Source organism: Balaenoptera borealis, assembly GCF_965194805.1.
Source record: "Balaenoptera borealis genome assembly, chromosome: X".
Classification (NCBI taxonomy): domain Eukaryota; kingdom Metazoa; phylum Chordata; class Mammalia; order Artiodactyla; family Balaenopteridae; genus Balaenoptera; species Balaenoptera borealis.
Genome location: NC_138881.1, coordinates 66,375,769 through 66,392,550, shown reverse-complemented (window position 1 = coordinate 66,392,550; position 16,782 = coordinate 66,375,769).

Below are 16,782 nucleotides of genomic sequence, written 5' to 3'. Positions count from 1 at the left end.
AATGTCTTTATCTCTACTGTAAAATGTGAATAACTGTATTACCTACCATAAAGGTCTTCAAAGGGTCATTGAGAAGACTAAGGGAGGTGATCCATGTAACATGCTTAACACATTGACAAAGTGTTATCTAGCCTCTGTGCCTCAGTTTCTTCATCTGTCAACTGAAGGTGAACATACCCATACAAACAAAAATAAACAAATGGGACTTAATTAAACTTAAAAGCTTTTGTGCAGCAAAGGAAACCATAAACAAGACAAAAAGACAACCCTCAGAATGGGAGAAAATATTTGCAAATGAAGCAACAGACAAAGGATTAATCTCCAAAATATACAAACAGCTCATGCAGCTCAATATGAAAAAATCAATCCAATTAAAAAACAGGCAGAAGACCTAAATAGACATTTCACCAAGGAAGACATACAGATGGCCAAGAGGCACATGAAAAGATGCTCAACAACACTGATTATTAGAGAAATGCATATCAAAACTACAATGAGGTATCACCTCACACCAGTCAGAATGACCATCATCAAAAAATGTAGAAATAATAAATGCTGGAAAGGGTGTAGTGAAAAGGGAACCCTCCTCTGCTGTTGGTGGGAATGTAAATTAATACAACCACCATGGAAAACAGTATGGAGGTTCCTTACAAAACTAAAAATAGAACTACCATATGACCCAGCAATCCTACTACTAGGAATATACCCTGAGAAAACCATAATTCAAAAAGAGATATGTACCACAATGTTCATTGCAGCACTATTTACAACAGCCAGGACATGGAAGCAACCTAAGTGTCCATCGACAGATGAATGGATAAAGAAGATGTGGCACATATATATAATGGAATATTACTCAGCCATAAAAAGAAACGAAATTGAGTTATTTGTAGTGAGGTGGATGGACCAAGAGTCTGTCATACAAAGTGAAGTAAGTCAGAAAGAGAAAAACAAATACCGTATTCTAATGCATATACATGGAATCTAAAAAAAAAAAAAAAAAACATGGTACTGATGAACCTAGTTGCAGGGCAGGAATAAAGTTGTAGACATGAAGAATGGACTTGTGGACACAGGGAGGGGGAAGGGTAAGCTGGGACGAAGTGAGAGAGTGGCATTGACATATATACACTACTAAATGTAAAATAGATAGCTAGTGGGAAGCATCTGCATAGCACAGGGAGATCAGCTCGGTGCTTTGTGACCATCTAGAGGGGTGGGATAGGGATGGTGGGAGGGAGGCTCAAGAGGGAGGGGATATGGGGACATATGTATGCATATGGCTGATTCACTTTGGTGTACAACAGAAACTAACACAGTATTGTGAGGCAATTATACTCCAATAAAGATCTATTATAAAAAAATGTATGGCATGATCTGGTCTCAACTCCCTAACACACTAAATAGAAAACTTGCATACTCAGATTAGGACTTATCTCCCCTCTCTTACCTAGCTTACAGATGAGACATGATCGCTTTTGTTTCTTGTCAGGTTAGATTATAGTTTTAAAAATTCACTGTTTGGAGGTTACGGGTGGTTTGAAGGGAGGGTGGTGTGTCAAGTCCTAAGGTTAAGGCTGGTCTTATGCCAGATAGACCAGAGGAATTGGCTGAAAAATGCAGGATTATGTGTGGTCACTTAAAAGTAACAGCTGATGCAAGGATCAAATGTGCCCTGGTACCTGGCCATCCTTCAGAGAGTACAGGCTGTGTTTTTAAATATAATTCTGTAAAATGTGACATTCTTATGAGGGAGAACTCCAGATCTGAAGGACACGGAAGGGTTTATAAGTTCTTTAAAGTGTTATATGTGTATGTTTTGAATGTAATCGTTTGTTCTGAAGAAATAAAAGTGTGTCCCATAAAAAAAAAAGAAAGTAACACTTATGAGAATTTATCTCCCTGACTTTTAAGGTATGGTGCCTGAAATCCCACAATTTTCTATTTATTATCACTATCCCATTTCATACATGAGATTGCATGTTTGAAAGCACCTAGTACCTACCCAAAAATAATTTGAAAAGAGCAGAACATCTAATCCAGCAACATCTCCACTCTCCTTCCCTGCCACACACACTAAAAGATATAAGTAAACAATGAATTAATTAAAAAGTCAGTCTATATCATTATTTCCTTTAAAAATCAACATGAGAAACCTTAATTTGCCCTCCAACAGTGTTACACATTAGTTCCAGTCTGTTAGAAAGGGCTGAGACGAATTGCTATGACCTGGAAGTTGATAAAATCTATGAGAGTTACACTAACTTTCTTTCAAGAATTTAACAAATAGAGTCACTCTGGACATCCCAAAAGGTCTGGCCTCTCATCTTCTGCAGGCATACTCAATATCCATGGTGAAATTTTAATGTCCTATCAGATTTCTATTGATTCAGGCAGCAGGTGCTTAGATTTATTAAGGCCAAAAGAAAGGCTAAATTATTCAATAAGGAAGAAAGGGGTGTGGAGTGCTACTAGAAATCCCATTTCAAAGTTAGAGCAATTTCATTTATAGCCCCTAGATCATATGTGTGCCCTATAATTTTTCAGAGCTTAAATTCCAAACAACAGTTCTAAATATGTTTTTTGCAAAAGAGAACCACTTGGCAGGAATAAGATAACTATATACCCGCATTTTGATAGCATAGAATCAGTGGTATGCTGAAGCTGGCTAGGACAGGCTCATGAGAGCTTATTGTTACGTTTTTAGAAAATTTGTGAGCAAGTAGCTTGAAATTGGCCATGATGGGACACATACACCAAGACAAATCAGGACTTTTTCATTTTATTTGTCTTCAGAGAGTCGGTTGTTAAAACTGATTTGCTTCTACTACTGCATGAGATCAAAATGGCCACTTTTCTTACCAACACGTACAAGCAAACATTGTGAAAACAGCAATTTTTCTGTTTTCCCTCACAACAAAGCTTGTATGATATTAACAACAGTTAGAAACTTTTCAGCCATTATTTCTTCAAATATTTTTCTGCCTCCACTCTTTTGGGTACTTCAAATACACATATATTGGGACTCTCTTGAAGTTGTTCCAGAGCTTACTGATGTTCTTTTCACGTTTTCAAATTCTAATTTCTGTTTGTGTTTCATTTTGAATAGTTTGTATTGCAGTGTCTTCAAGTCCACTAAATTTTTCTTCTGAGATGTGAAATTTTTTAATTTGCTGCTAATCACAGCCAGTGAATTTTAAATCTCAAGCGTTGCAGTTTTCTTCTTTAGAAGTTTAACTTGGATCTTTTTTTATATCATTCATGTCTCTACTCAGCTTTTTAAACATATGAAATATAGTTACAATAAGTATTCTAACATCCTTTTCTGCTAATTCTAACATGTATGTCAGTTCTGAATCACTTTTGTTCGATTAATGTTTCTCATTTATGGCATGCGTTTTCTTGCTTCTTTTCATGCCTGGTAGTTTTTGATTGGATATCAAATGTGAATGTTACCTTTTTCAATGCTGGATAGTTTTGTATTCTTATAAATATTCTTGAACTTTACTCTGGGCTACCATTAAGTTACTTGAAAAGAGTTTTGGTCATTCCAGGTCTTCATTGTAAGATTTTTTAGGCAGGACAAGAATAGCATTTAGTTTGGAATACAGACTCAAGACATTATTCCTCACCACTGAGGCAAATGCCTTCTGAGTACCTATTTGCCTATAAATTATAGGTTTTCCAATATCACTGGTAGTAATATGCACTAATTCTAGCCCTGTGTGAGCACTCTTCTTTGTAATCATATCATATAATTATTTCTCCAGTAGTTTACTTACATGCATTCACTGATGAGTACTCTGCTAAATATCCTCTGCAACTCTTCAGGGTTCTTTCTCTGGAGCTCTTTCCTCTCTGGTACTTTGTTTTGTGAACTCTAGCCAACTTGATCTCCCTGGACTTTCAGCTCCATTTCCTTAACACAGGGAATTTTCTCTGCTTGTGTTCCCTCTCCTTGTTCCGTGGTCTAGAAAGTCTCTCAAGATAATAACCTGGGGCAATCATAGGGCTTATCTCATTTGTTTTTCATCTCTCAGATATCACTGCCCTTTTTTGCCTGATATCCAGTATCTTAAAAACTGTTATTTTATATAGTTTGTCTATCTTTCTTGGTTGTTTCAGGCAGGAGAGTAAATCTGGCCCCTGTTACTCTATTTGGACTAGAAGTGGAAGTTGATGGAATCGAATGTGATCTGATATCCAAGATAGATGCTTTAAGATATTTCCCTTTATAGTTACGCAGTATGTAGTCTTCAGTGTGTATATGGACTTGAAGGCCACTTAGGATGAGACTGATTGCAGAAGACCAAGGATATTGGCTATGATGTCTTCCACATTTATGAGAGAGGGTGTGGTTTACAATGTGTCAGTATTATTTTTCTTTATAATCATCCATTCCTTCTTTTTATAGTCACACATATTGATTTTCCTCTGGGGAAACATCCCTTTCTCACTCTCAGTCTATGTGAGCCCAGTATGGCTGACATCACTCTGTAGCAAGTAGGGTTGTCACATGACCCAGATATGGAAAATCAGAGTCACTGCCCTCTAAACTATAGATATTTAGTTTAGGAAGGGTAAGTTTGTCTAAAACTTAACTCCAGAACGTTTGCTGGAACTATTGGAAAGAGACCATTTCTTTCCACTGGACTTGTAGCTGGTTAGATGTAGGAATAGATCTGCTAAAGGCTACCCACCCCATACCCCTCTGCTACCCAGATATACATACAGAGAAAGAAAAATAGAGACCAACTCCTGGTGACATTTTTGAGTCCCTGAGTATTCCTAGCGTTTTCAATTATAAATAAATTTCTTTCATTGCTAAAACCAGTTTTAGTTGAATTTCTATCAATTGCAAATAGAAATTTTTGACTCATACAAAAGTGATCATTGTCAGCAGGGGTTCATAGGGAGATAAGTGATTTAACAAATAATTAAAATACAAAGTACAAAATATTCAGCCTTAAGGGTACAAATAGCATGATTTCAGGGAAGGGATAAATTACAATAAAAATATAGAACTGTCATTTATTATGTAATTATACTGTGTTGTATATACATTGTCTCATTTAATTTCCATAAGATCCTGATCAAGTAGGTATTTATTTATTCCTATTTAACTGAAGAAACTGAACCTCAGAGAGATTAGGTAACTCTCCAGAGATCAGGCAGCTTGAAAATGGAAGAGGCAAAGGTGTAAACTTTCTGTCTCCCTTCAGTGTTTTTAACACTTCATTATATTGCAGTTGTGGCTTTGAAGAATCTGAGAAGCTGAGAGGGCTTTGTGAAGAAAATGGACCTCGCAGAATGGGTGCTGGAGGAAAAGGAGGGTGTTTCAAGTAGCAAGAGAGCAAGAGCAAAGGGACTGAACAGGTTTGAGAATGGCTGGCTCTCTGGGGGAGAAGTAGGAAATGATCAAGGAACCTGCCTGGTGCTCTTGAACTTCCTGATGGCATCTACTCCTGACTCTCCTTGGCTGTTGAATTTTCTGTTCATCTATTCTTTCCATCCTAGTCGCTCCCCAGGAGCTTTGTTTTGTAATCATTTTATCCTGGTTTTGTTTTGATTGTCATCCAGTCAGAGGCATAGGCAAGCCTGAGAGTGAGGTAGGGCCCACACCATTGATTGCTGAAGGAGCTAACACACAAAACATATGCCACCTTTTACTAACTTCTTTACATGCCTCATACTCTTGCTTTTACTTGGCATCCTTCAATATATTTTTATCATATTTCTAATAACTGTCACATCAACATTTACTTTAAAGAATCTGTTTCTAAGAACACCAAGTTATTTAACTAAGAGACTCTCTCATAGTTCTTTCTATAATAGGCACTGATCATTTTCCAAATATTAGCTTATTTAATTTTCATAATGACTTTATGAGATAAAGATATGCTATTATTCCCATTTTGTAGGCAAGGAAACTGAGGCACAGAGATATTAAGTAATTTGCTCAACAATAAACAGCTAAAGTGTGGAGCTGGGATTTGTACCAGCTTGGCTTCACAATCCACATATTTAACCACTACATTGCAGGAGGTAATAGAGATGACTACTCTCATAAAGACACATGCATCCAGGCTATGATTTTATTTCTCCTTTTTGCCTTGTAGGCATTCCTAGAGATCTTTCTGAGACCCTCCCAAGATGACTAGGCCCTAAAGATGTGTCTGATTGGCAGTCCCTCCCCACCATAATCCCATCTCTACTAGCCTTTGGGGTAGGATCCAGATATTATTGACCCTTGAAGACTTTGAGGATTTTAGGAGGTATAATTAATGCTTAGATATTTTTCCTACCCATTTTCCCCTCTTGTCGGTTACATTTATAGGATGTCTGAGGCATCCTCTTTTGGTTCTAGTTAGTGCATTGTGCAAACACATGGGGAATCTACCGGCATTATTTGGGCTCCTACCTACCCTATCTAAGGACAGGATTTCAATTGTGCATCTCCTTAAACAATGGATAAAAACATGAAAGTGATTTAAAAGGCAATGGTGTACTTTGGAGTCGAAGCGTTCAGTCTTTGTAGCTGATCCAAGAAAGAATCTTCATTCTTCATTTTTTCCATATTGTCTTAAATTGTTCTGTTTCAGTGAAGTCTTAATACCAATGTGGTTAACTTTAAAATTATTTTTCAAAGTCCAGAGTGCTAACCACAAGATGGTAAATTTAGTGATATGTGATTGTATCTACAATTAAAAATAAACATTTTAAAAATAAAAAAATAAATAAAATTAAGGTTTCAGCAATAATGGCTTTGAAACAGGAGGGAAGGAGGCAGGGCACAACTTTTGAAAGAATGACATAGCCCCAGGACATGACATAAACTGATTAGAACCAAATGGATCCAAGGTGGTGGACAGATCGACTTTTTCCACTAGACCTTGAGCCTCAGTATATGCTCACATCAGCAAGCTAAATGACACACCCACAGGCGCCATGACAGTTCCAAGACCGACCATAAGGATCAAAAAGTGGGTGGTGGCCCAATTTCTGGAAATCCCCACCCCTTCCTAAAATAGCTGGAATACTCCTCCCACTCATTAGCCTATGAAATTGCCCACTCCTATAAAAACTGACAACCCCATACCCTTGTGCCTTTTCTCACCTTCTGACATGGCCCACACTCTGTCTGCAGAATGTGTTTCTCTTTAAATAAATCCACTTCTTACCTATCACTTTGTCTCTCACTGAATTCTTTCTGTGATGAGATATCAAGAATCTGAGCTTCATTAAGTCCTGGAACCAAGTGTGTGATCTCAGTTGGAAGACTGTGGGTTTCAGCCAGGTTTGAGTCCTGGCCGCATGGGTTCAAGTCCCAATCTGAGGTGCATGGTTTCAGCTTTATCTGATGTCTTCACTTCACCAGCAGTTGCCCCTTCCTGTGCTACAGAATCTCACTTGAGCTTATGGGGAAGGGAAAGGAAGAAAGAGCAAAAGGGAAAGAGAAACAGGTGTCCAAGACATGATACTATGAGGAGCATTTTAAGTGAGGGTAAATTGAGACAAACTGAGACTTCTCAGATTCACACAATCCTTGCAACAATATTACCTCCTCCCCCAATCTAATTATGCTACTCCTTCCTTCTATTAAGTTCATTTTAAAAATCACTCTTCCTATAGTTAGCAACATTTGAATATGGATTGTACATAGGGTACATCTATGTTAACTGTCCTGAATTTGATAATTGTACTATTTTCTATAAGATATTGTATTTGTTCTTTGGAAATACACACTGAAATAAGGGTGAAGAGTCATGATTTTTGCAACTTACTCTCAAATTGTACAGTAAGAAAACAAAATGGAGAGAAGTAAATTTAAAAACAAAAAAATTTTTTTTACCTGAGAGAAAAAAAAAGTCCATCTTCTTTTTTCAACTGAACCAGTTGGCTGTAGCAACAGCTCACATTTCCTTGCCTCAGGGCCATACAGCTGGAAACTGACAGGACTGGGAGAAAATCCTATGGCTTCTGCTTCTAATTCTATTGTTTAAAAGTGGGTGTGATGGCATGTAATTTTAAGAAATTTCTTTTGACTTGTGACCTATGGAAAACAAATCCTAAAACTGATGTAAAATGCTGTTGGTATCTTTTTCTTTAAACTCAAATTTTGTTGACAAAATAATTCAGATGAAGGCTTTGCTAAATATCTCAAGCAAATGAAGCAAATACAGTTTTCTCCTGAAGCTAATTCACAATACATCTTACTACTCTCTAGTGTAAGTGTGATACCAGATGCTGTCAGACACAAATTATCAAGCTATGGTGTGTCTGCTTCAGGAAACTCAGTGAGTCACAACTTATTTGTTTAATCTTTTTTTTTTTCCTTTTAAGAGGCATTATTACATTCACCCTCACGTAGAAGGCACAAACTATTGTTTGAACAACATCCAATAAGGAAACATTAAGAATCTCAGACAGGGATAGATAGAGTATAATATTTAATTTGGGAATATTTTCCAAATACGATATTATTTGAAAATCCAATTGGACACATTACAAATGTATATCACCTTAGTTCTTTGTAGAGCACCATGGGAATCAGGAAAAGCTACAGATTTATGAAATGTTTTTGGCAGCAAACAGAAAGCATGAAATATGTTGACCGATGTTCAGACACACACTGTTTAGTCCACAATTCAGTAATAATGTGGTGTTCATTAAACTGTTTTCAGAGTTTGCTTTTGCTCTAAATAGGAATTTACTCTTTCCCCCCTTTGATCATATTAATGTATGGCTCTCAGATGCATAAATTGAACCATTTTCCATTAGGCTGGTAAAAAAAGGAAACAGAAAAAGAGAAAGAAGGAGAAAAAGAAACAACTTGGAAGAGTTCTTCCATTATTCTTGGTCCTCCCTGGGTAGCCAAGAACTGGATGGTCCAGAAACTTCAAGACAGCTGGTAACAATATTGAACTTTGAAGACTGTCACACTTATGGTGTGTTAATTGAATTCCCTTTGACAGTGAGCAGCAAACTTGGTAGGTTACCTCCTAAATGGAACTGAAGAATGGGCTCCTGCAAATCAATTATCATCTCAGTGCTGGTGAGTGGGAACACTTCTTGCAGGTCTGTGAAGAGAGTCATCAGGATGGACTGACAGCAACAAATGGGAGCTGGAGGGACTACTCAGAGACCCTAGGGTGATTGACCTCTGCTACTTAACATGAAAGCCAAACAAGAGGCAAATAGGGGCTGAAAGAATCAGACAGTAAATCACAGACCTGGATTATGCAGCACTGCTATCAGATGCTTCCAAATGTTTGAGTAATGTTGAGTAGTAGATTAAAGTGAGACATAGTGAAGTAGACAGACAGTCATGAAGCCCATCTAGCAGGGACTTGTGAAGGCCAACATCTGCTTGCTTTAATTCCATTGATGCATTACTAGTGAGGGAAAGAAAATGACCTTAGTATAACATATGTTCTCTCTACCCCTCCCTTTAGATAATCGATCATTTGAAAATTATCTCTTTGGCTGGTTATTTCCTATGTGAATTACTTATCACCACCACTTGACCTCACCTCCAAAAATTTTCTTTTAAAAGAAAGGAAGAAAAACATTGTGCTATGACCTCTGTCTCATTGCAATATGATTCCACGTGCCAAAAAGGAAAGCCATGTAACAAGACCCAGATGCTATTAGTAGGAAAATTGAACACCCTTTATAAAATCTAGATAATATTTAAGGAATTTTAAATTGTGCTTTAAATGACAAAAGTCAGGAAACTCAAGGTTTGGGCTGATTTTCTTCTTCCTCTGATGTTTGGAGAGTAAAAAGAACAAAGGAAAGAAAATGAAAACAGGTGAAAGAGAAAAAGAAAAGCACCAAGACAAAGGAAAACATTTATTTCTTAGTCATCTTCTGCTACTCAATTTTATCTACTTAAAGTCATGGGCCATTTTCTTCCTGGATAGTCTTCCTGTTTCCACACTGCTGAGAGATACTTTTGTATGCATGGTGTGCTTGCTATCTCACAAGGACTTGAAACTGATCAAGAAATGGATAACAATGAGTTAAACCATATTTGTGATTGCACATTATATTGAACATAAAAAAGAAAGTTACTGGCAAAATTAGGTCTCACATTTTTCCTTGAAATACAAAAGACAAGATGATTTTGTTAAGAAAACAAAAGGAAAAGCCACTGGCACAAGATCGAAAAGTACATGAGAGGCAAAACCAGCAAGCAAAGGAACTAAACTTTGAGTTTCGTTCTAAAGTCTGAGTCCTCTAGAGTTAATTTGATTGAGAGGAAGAAGCACTAGCCAGGAGACTTTGGTCTCATCTTCTCTGTTGCTCACTAAACATGTGACCTTGGGTAAGTCACTAAACCTTTTGCGAAGGGCCTCAATTTCTTTATATGTAAAGTGAGGATGATAATATATTTGTCTATCTCAATTGTGTAGGGCCCCAAGATATTTACACTTTATTGAAAACTTAAAGGCATACAAATGTTAAGGTTATGCTTATGACTATTATTATTTTTTAACCATACTTAAATAGCTGATAAAGCTCCTTTTGTAGGGGCAGGATGCTAGGGGCTTGCCCTGCACTGGAGCCAACAGAAGCTAGACTAAAAGAGCTAACGTTATTTAAGTACTTGCCATGTGCCAAGACCTGCATTAAGACTTTATGTGCATCAAGTCACTTAATGCCCATAACTTTCTAAAGTAGAAATAGTTATCCCCATTTGACAGATAAGGAAACAGGCTCAGTGATTTGCCCAAGGTCATACAGCTAAGATGTGGAAAAGCTGGGATTTGAATCTAGGGCCTGCTGCCCCAAACTTGCTGCTTCCAAAGTGAGATGGAGAACCAGGTTAAATCAGGTTATCTGAATGGGTTGCACTATATCAAAATTGGCCTAAAGAAAATGGTTCCCCTTTGGGGATTCCTGCTTTTAAGCATTTCTATCAGTATTAATGAATGTGATAAACTGAGGTGCTATTCCTTCCAAGAGTCTAGAGAGAGCAATGCCTAACCCATAGAATAAAGTAATAACAGTTGTTATAAAAACCTTGTAGTATTGAAGTGGAGGACCTTTGTGTCAGGGCTTCCTTCAAATCATACCTTTTGATAATTGCCTCCTTTTTCTACATTTACAAATGTTCTTAATTCTTTGGAGCATCGATAACAATGCTTCCTTAACTTTCTAGGGTGAAGCAACCACACCTGGGTTTGAATCCTGCTCTTTTACTACCTGTGAAGCCTTTGAAAAATATTTAACTTTCTTGAGCTTAGACCTCCCCTTCTGCAAAACAGAAAAAATAATTATTACCTCATAGTGTTTTTCTGAGAATTAAATGAGACAATGTAAGTCGAAGTGCCTGTTTCATAGTATTTCTCCAAAAATAAAAATAATAACAATTAAATAGTTATATAGTATTTACTCTGTTGCAAATATTGTTATAAGCACTTATTTATATTAACTTATATAATCATAATGCCCCTCTGAAGTAGGTACTATTATTATCTTCATTTTATAGATGAAGAAACTGAAGCAAAGAGGGGTTGACTTGCCTCAGGTCATATAACTATAAAGTTGCAAATCCAGGATTCAAACAGAGTGGCCCTCTGATTGTTGCCTGCCTGTCAGAATTTTCAAAAGAAGACAATTCCATAAAAGAAAAGAGGCAAATGTTTTGAATGATGAAAGCACAGCTGGATTGTTTATGACTTCTGAAGGTGAATATTTTTGAAAGAGCAGTGGAAAAATTTGGGAGAATTTGTTTAAAAATGAGCAACAACAATAAAATTAATGATAGCTAACACTTATTCAGCCGTTACTACATACTAAGTCCTATATTACCTCTCAGTAATCCTGACCTATAAGTATTCAATAAGCATTAATAAATATTAATATTTTCTATTGTGATTATGGAGCTCACAATCTAGTAGAAGGAATACAACATGTACCAAGATAATTAGAATACAAAATAGAAAGTTCAAAGTGACAAGAAACATTAAGATAAATTGATGTGGGAATTCAGAAGCAAGACAGGGCACTTCTGGCGTGGCAACATATATGCCACTGATAATCAAAGAGGGTTTAAAAGAGATAGTAATTTACAAGAGGCAACTTGAAGAGAAGGTAAAGGTTGCAAAATGTGGAACAGGAAGGGAAATCACAGTCTGAAAGAAGGTACAAAGACAGTGAAATGCATGGTCTGTTTTGTGAATGACAGGTAATTCAATTTTTTTGTGTGTGTGAAGGGGGGAGCTGTAGGAGTTGAACTCAGCAAATTAGGGTGAGGTCAGAATTGAGGAATGAGAGATTTGAATGTCAGGCCAATGACTTTGAACCTCATTCTGTGGGAAGTGGGGAGTCATTGCAGACATATAAGAATGTTTTCTGGCATGAATAGAGAACTCAACTTCAGGAAAACTAACCTATCAACAAATGTAAAATGGATTAGAGAGGAAGGAAATAAAAGCAAGGGATCTAGTTAGGCAGCTATTGCAATAGCCAGTTGACACTGACACACACACACACACACACACACACACAGAAGCTTTGTTTCTGTGTCAAGGGACGAATTCAACAAATATTTGTTCAAAATATACTCACAAAATTCTTACCGTGGGCCAGGCACTTGGTAAGTTGAGCAGAGTCCCTCTCTGAAAGGGCTTAGTAAATTACAATTTAATAATTATAGCTTTAAAGTCTCTTAGAAGCACATTCTCTGAAAAAGTAAGATTTGATAACAGTTTACTTTTTTCAAGAAACAATTTTAACTATGCAATCAAAGAGGAAAATAATAACCTCATAGAGATTGACAATAATCAAGCATGCAAATATTCATGAATACACAGCCACAACCTGTACTTATATCCTACAACCAGTAGATGGCGATTACAAGCTTTAATCCAGATAAAAACAAGTGGCTTTCAACTCAAAGGATAGAAGAAAATAAGTGAAAGAGGACAGAGGAGAGAAAAGCAAACAAGGGGAGAATGAGAGGAGCTTGAAGGGAGGAGAAAGGTTGGAGGGAAGGAGTGGGAAATGGCAGGGTGATAGAAGCTATTCTTGCAGTTCAAATGTCTCTCTGAGATATACTTAGTTCAGAGCTCTCTTTCCAGAAGTTAAATTTGCAGCTAGCCCTGCTGGTGGGAAAGAAATTTGTATTGGCTTCCAGGCAGATATTGAAGAAGAGAATTTTCTTATTCCATAATCCCTCCAACTGAGTTTAGTAAAGAGAGGGAGCAGCTGTGTTTGAAAAGTGCCTCAGAGGCCTTTTGACCCCATGGAGCAAGAAATGTTCTTGAAAAACCTCATAACTATTCTGCTCCCTGGGTGTCTCTTTCTTTCTAGTTAAGCTGAAAATCTTAGCAGAGGAAGAGAAAAGTTGGAACAGACAAGTTCCCAATATATTACTGGGAACATTTACTAAAGTCAAAACAAAGAGGAAAATTCTAGTCAAATTGACCTTTTGAGATCCAGATGGAGACCGTTTCCAAAGGAAGAATTAGGCATGAAAATGCTCAAAGTTGGATGTTGGCTGTGGTTCAGCAATGGTTTGGGAATTACAGGACTAAAGATGAATAAGGGAATAAAGGAGAAGGTATAAGAGCTTCTTGTCTCTTTCTTTGAGAATATAAATCCATTTTACTTCCTCTTAGTGCAGACTATCTTGAGCAAACATTAGATCTATCTTCCTGGATAGACATGGGAAGATCAGGAGTTCAGAGAAGTTATGGGCAATTTTCTGTAGGTCGGAAGTCAGGCATGGGTCTCACCAAGCTAAAGTCAATTGCTTTTTCCCTACTGAGAGCTCTAGAAGAGGTTCCATTTCCTTGCCTTCTCCGGTTTCTAGAGGCCACCTGCATTCTTTGGCTCAGGGCCCCTTCCTCCCATTTTCAAAGCCAGCAATATTGCATCTTTATGACCATTATTCCTCAGTCACATCTCCTTCTGACCACAGCCCAGGAAGGTCCTCCTGATTTTAAGAATGCATGTGATTAGATTGTACCCACTCAGATAATCCAGGATAATTACATAATTTCAAGGTCAAAACCCTTAATCATATCTGAAACAACAAAATCCCTTTTGTCATGTAAGGTAACATATTCATAGGTTCCAGGGATTAGAGGAGAGAGGGAGAGGGAAGGAGGTAGGAAAGAAGGAAGACTGAGAGCCAGGAGAGAGAGAGAGAGAGAACCAAGTTCACATAATAAATGAACAACACTTTTTGTCTAGGAGTATTCAACAGAACTGCTTAAAAATGGGTATAGTTCATCAGTCAGTTGATCAGACAGACACTTTGAATGTCTCAGATATTAAAAAAGGCTTTATTTTTGGTGGTATGAATTTGACAGTGACAGAGGAATGTTAAAAGTAAATTTTAAAAAAGAAGATATTTGTCTTTCTCTGTCTGACTTTTTCAATGAGCATAATACCCTCAAAGTCCATCCATGTTGTCACAAATGGCAAGATTTCACCTTTTCTTAGAGTTGAATAGGATTCCATTATACATACCATATCTTCTTTATCCATTCATCTGTCGATGAGCACTTAGGTTGTTTCCATATTTGACTATTGTAAATAGTGCCACAATGAACATAGGGGTGTGTATATCTTTTCAAATTTAGTGTTTTTGTATTCTTTGGATAAATACCCAGAAGTGGAATAGCTGGATCACACAGCAGTTTTACTCTCAATTATTTGGAGGAATTTCCATACTGTTCTCCATAGTGGCTACACCAATTAACATTCTCACCAACAGTGTATGAGGGTTCTCTTTTCTCCACATCCTCACCAACACTTGTTATTTCTTGCTTTTTGATAATAGCCATTCTAACAGGTGTGAGATGATATCTCATTATGGTTTTGATTTGCATTTCCCTAATAATTAGTGATGTTGAACATCTTTTTATGTGCCTGATGGCTACCTGTATGTCTTCTTTAGAAAAATGTCTATTCAGCTCTTCTGCCCATTTCTTAATCGGATTGTTTGTTTTAGGTTGTTGTTGTTGAATTGTATGAGTTCTTTATATATTTGTATATTAAACCCTTAACAGATATATGATTTGCAAATATTTTCTCCCATTCAGTAGGTTGTTTTGTTGATGGTTTCCTTTGCTGTGCAGAGACCTTTTGGTTTGATATAGCCCTATTTGTTTATTTTTGATTTTGTTTACTTTGCCTGAGGAGACATAACCAGAAAGATATTGCTAAGACTGATGTCAAAGAGTGTACTGCCTATGTTTCCTTCTAGAAGTTTTATGGTTTCAGGCCTTACATTCAGATCTTTAATCCATTTGGAGTTGATTTTTGTGTGTGGTGTGAGATAGTGGTCTAGTTTCTTTACTTTTCTTTTTTTTTTTTGCATGTATCTGTCCAGTTTTCCCAACACCATTTATTGAAGAGAGTAAGCTTTCTGTATGTTCTTTGCTTCTTTGTCATAAATTAATTGTCCATATATGTGTGGGCTTATTTCTGGGCTCTCAATTTTTTTCTTTTGATTTATGTATCTGTTTTTCTGCAAATACCATGCTGTTTTGATTACTATAGCTGTGTATTATAGTTTGAAATCAGGTAATATTATACCTTCAGCCTTGTTCTTTTTCTCTCAGGATTGCTTTGGCTTTTTGGGGTCTTTTGTGGTTCCATATAAATTTTAGAATGTTTGTTCTATTTCTGTGAAAAATGTCATTGGGATTTTGATAGGGATTGCATTGAATCTGTAGATTGTTTTAGGTAATATGGACATTTTAACAATGTTTAACCTTTCAATCCATTAGTACAGAATATCTTTCCATTTATTTGTATCTTCTTCAGTTTCTTTCAACCACATCTTTAATAAGTCATATGGAGAAAGACAAATACCATATGTTTTCACTCATATGTGGAATATAAAAAAAAAATAAGCAAACCAAACCAAACAAAAATAAACACGTAGATACAGAGAAAAGAGTAGTGGTTACTAGAGGTGAAGGGGTGCGGGTGAGGGTGAAATAGGTAAAGGTGTCAAATGTGTGATGATGGATAGAAACTAAATTTTTGGTGATAAGCATGCTGCAATGTATACAGAAGTGGAAATATAATGTGGTACACGTGAAACTTATATAATGTTATAAACCAACATTACCTCAATTTAAAAAATTTAAATAAATAAATAAATAAATAAATGTTACAGTAGTCCTGCTTCATGCAATACTAGATGGCATGATGATGATAACAATTATTTTTACCAATCACTTGCTAAGTCTGAAGCATTATTCTAAGCATTTTACATGAAAAATCTTATTTAGTCCTCCAAATAACCTCAAATCCATTTTACAGATAAGGAAAAGGAGACATAGAGAACTTAAGTCATTTGCATACTTATAATTAGTAGAATCAAGAACCCATCCATCAGTAGTCTATTTTATACATAGTATCAATAATATACACGTGTCAATACCAGTCTCTCAATTCCTCCCACCCCACGCCTTTCCCCCTTGGTATCCATATATTTGTTCTTTACATCTGTGTCTCTATTTCTGCTTTGCAAATAAGATCATCTATACCATTTTTCTAGATTCCACATAAATGCATTATCATATGATATTTGCTTTTCTCTTTCTGACTTACTTCACTCTGTATGACATTCTCTAGGTCCATCCATGTCTCTACAAATGACCCAATTTCATTCCTTTTTATGGCTGAGTAATATTTCATTGCATATATGTACCACATCTTCTTTATCCATTCATCCGATGATGGACACTTTGGTTGCTTCCATGTCCTGGCTATTGTAAATAGAGCTGCAATGAACATTTTGGTACATGA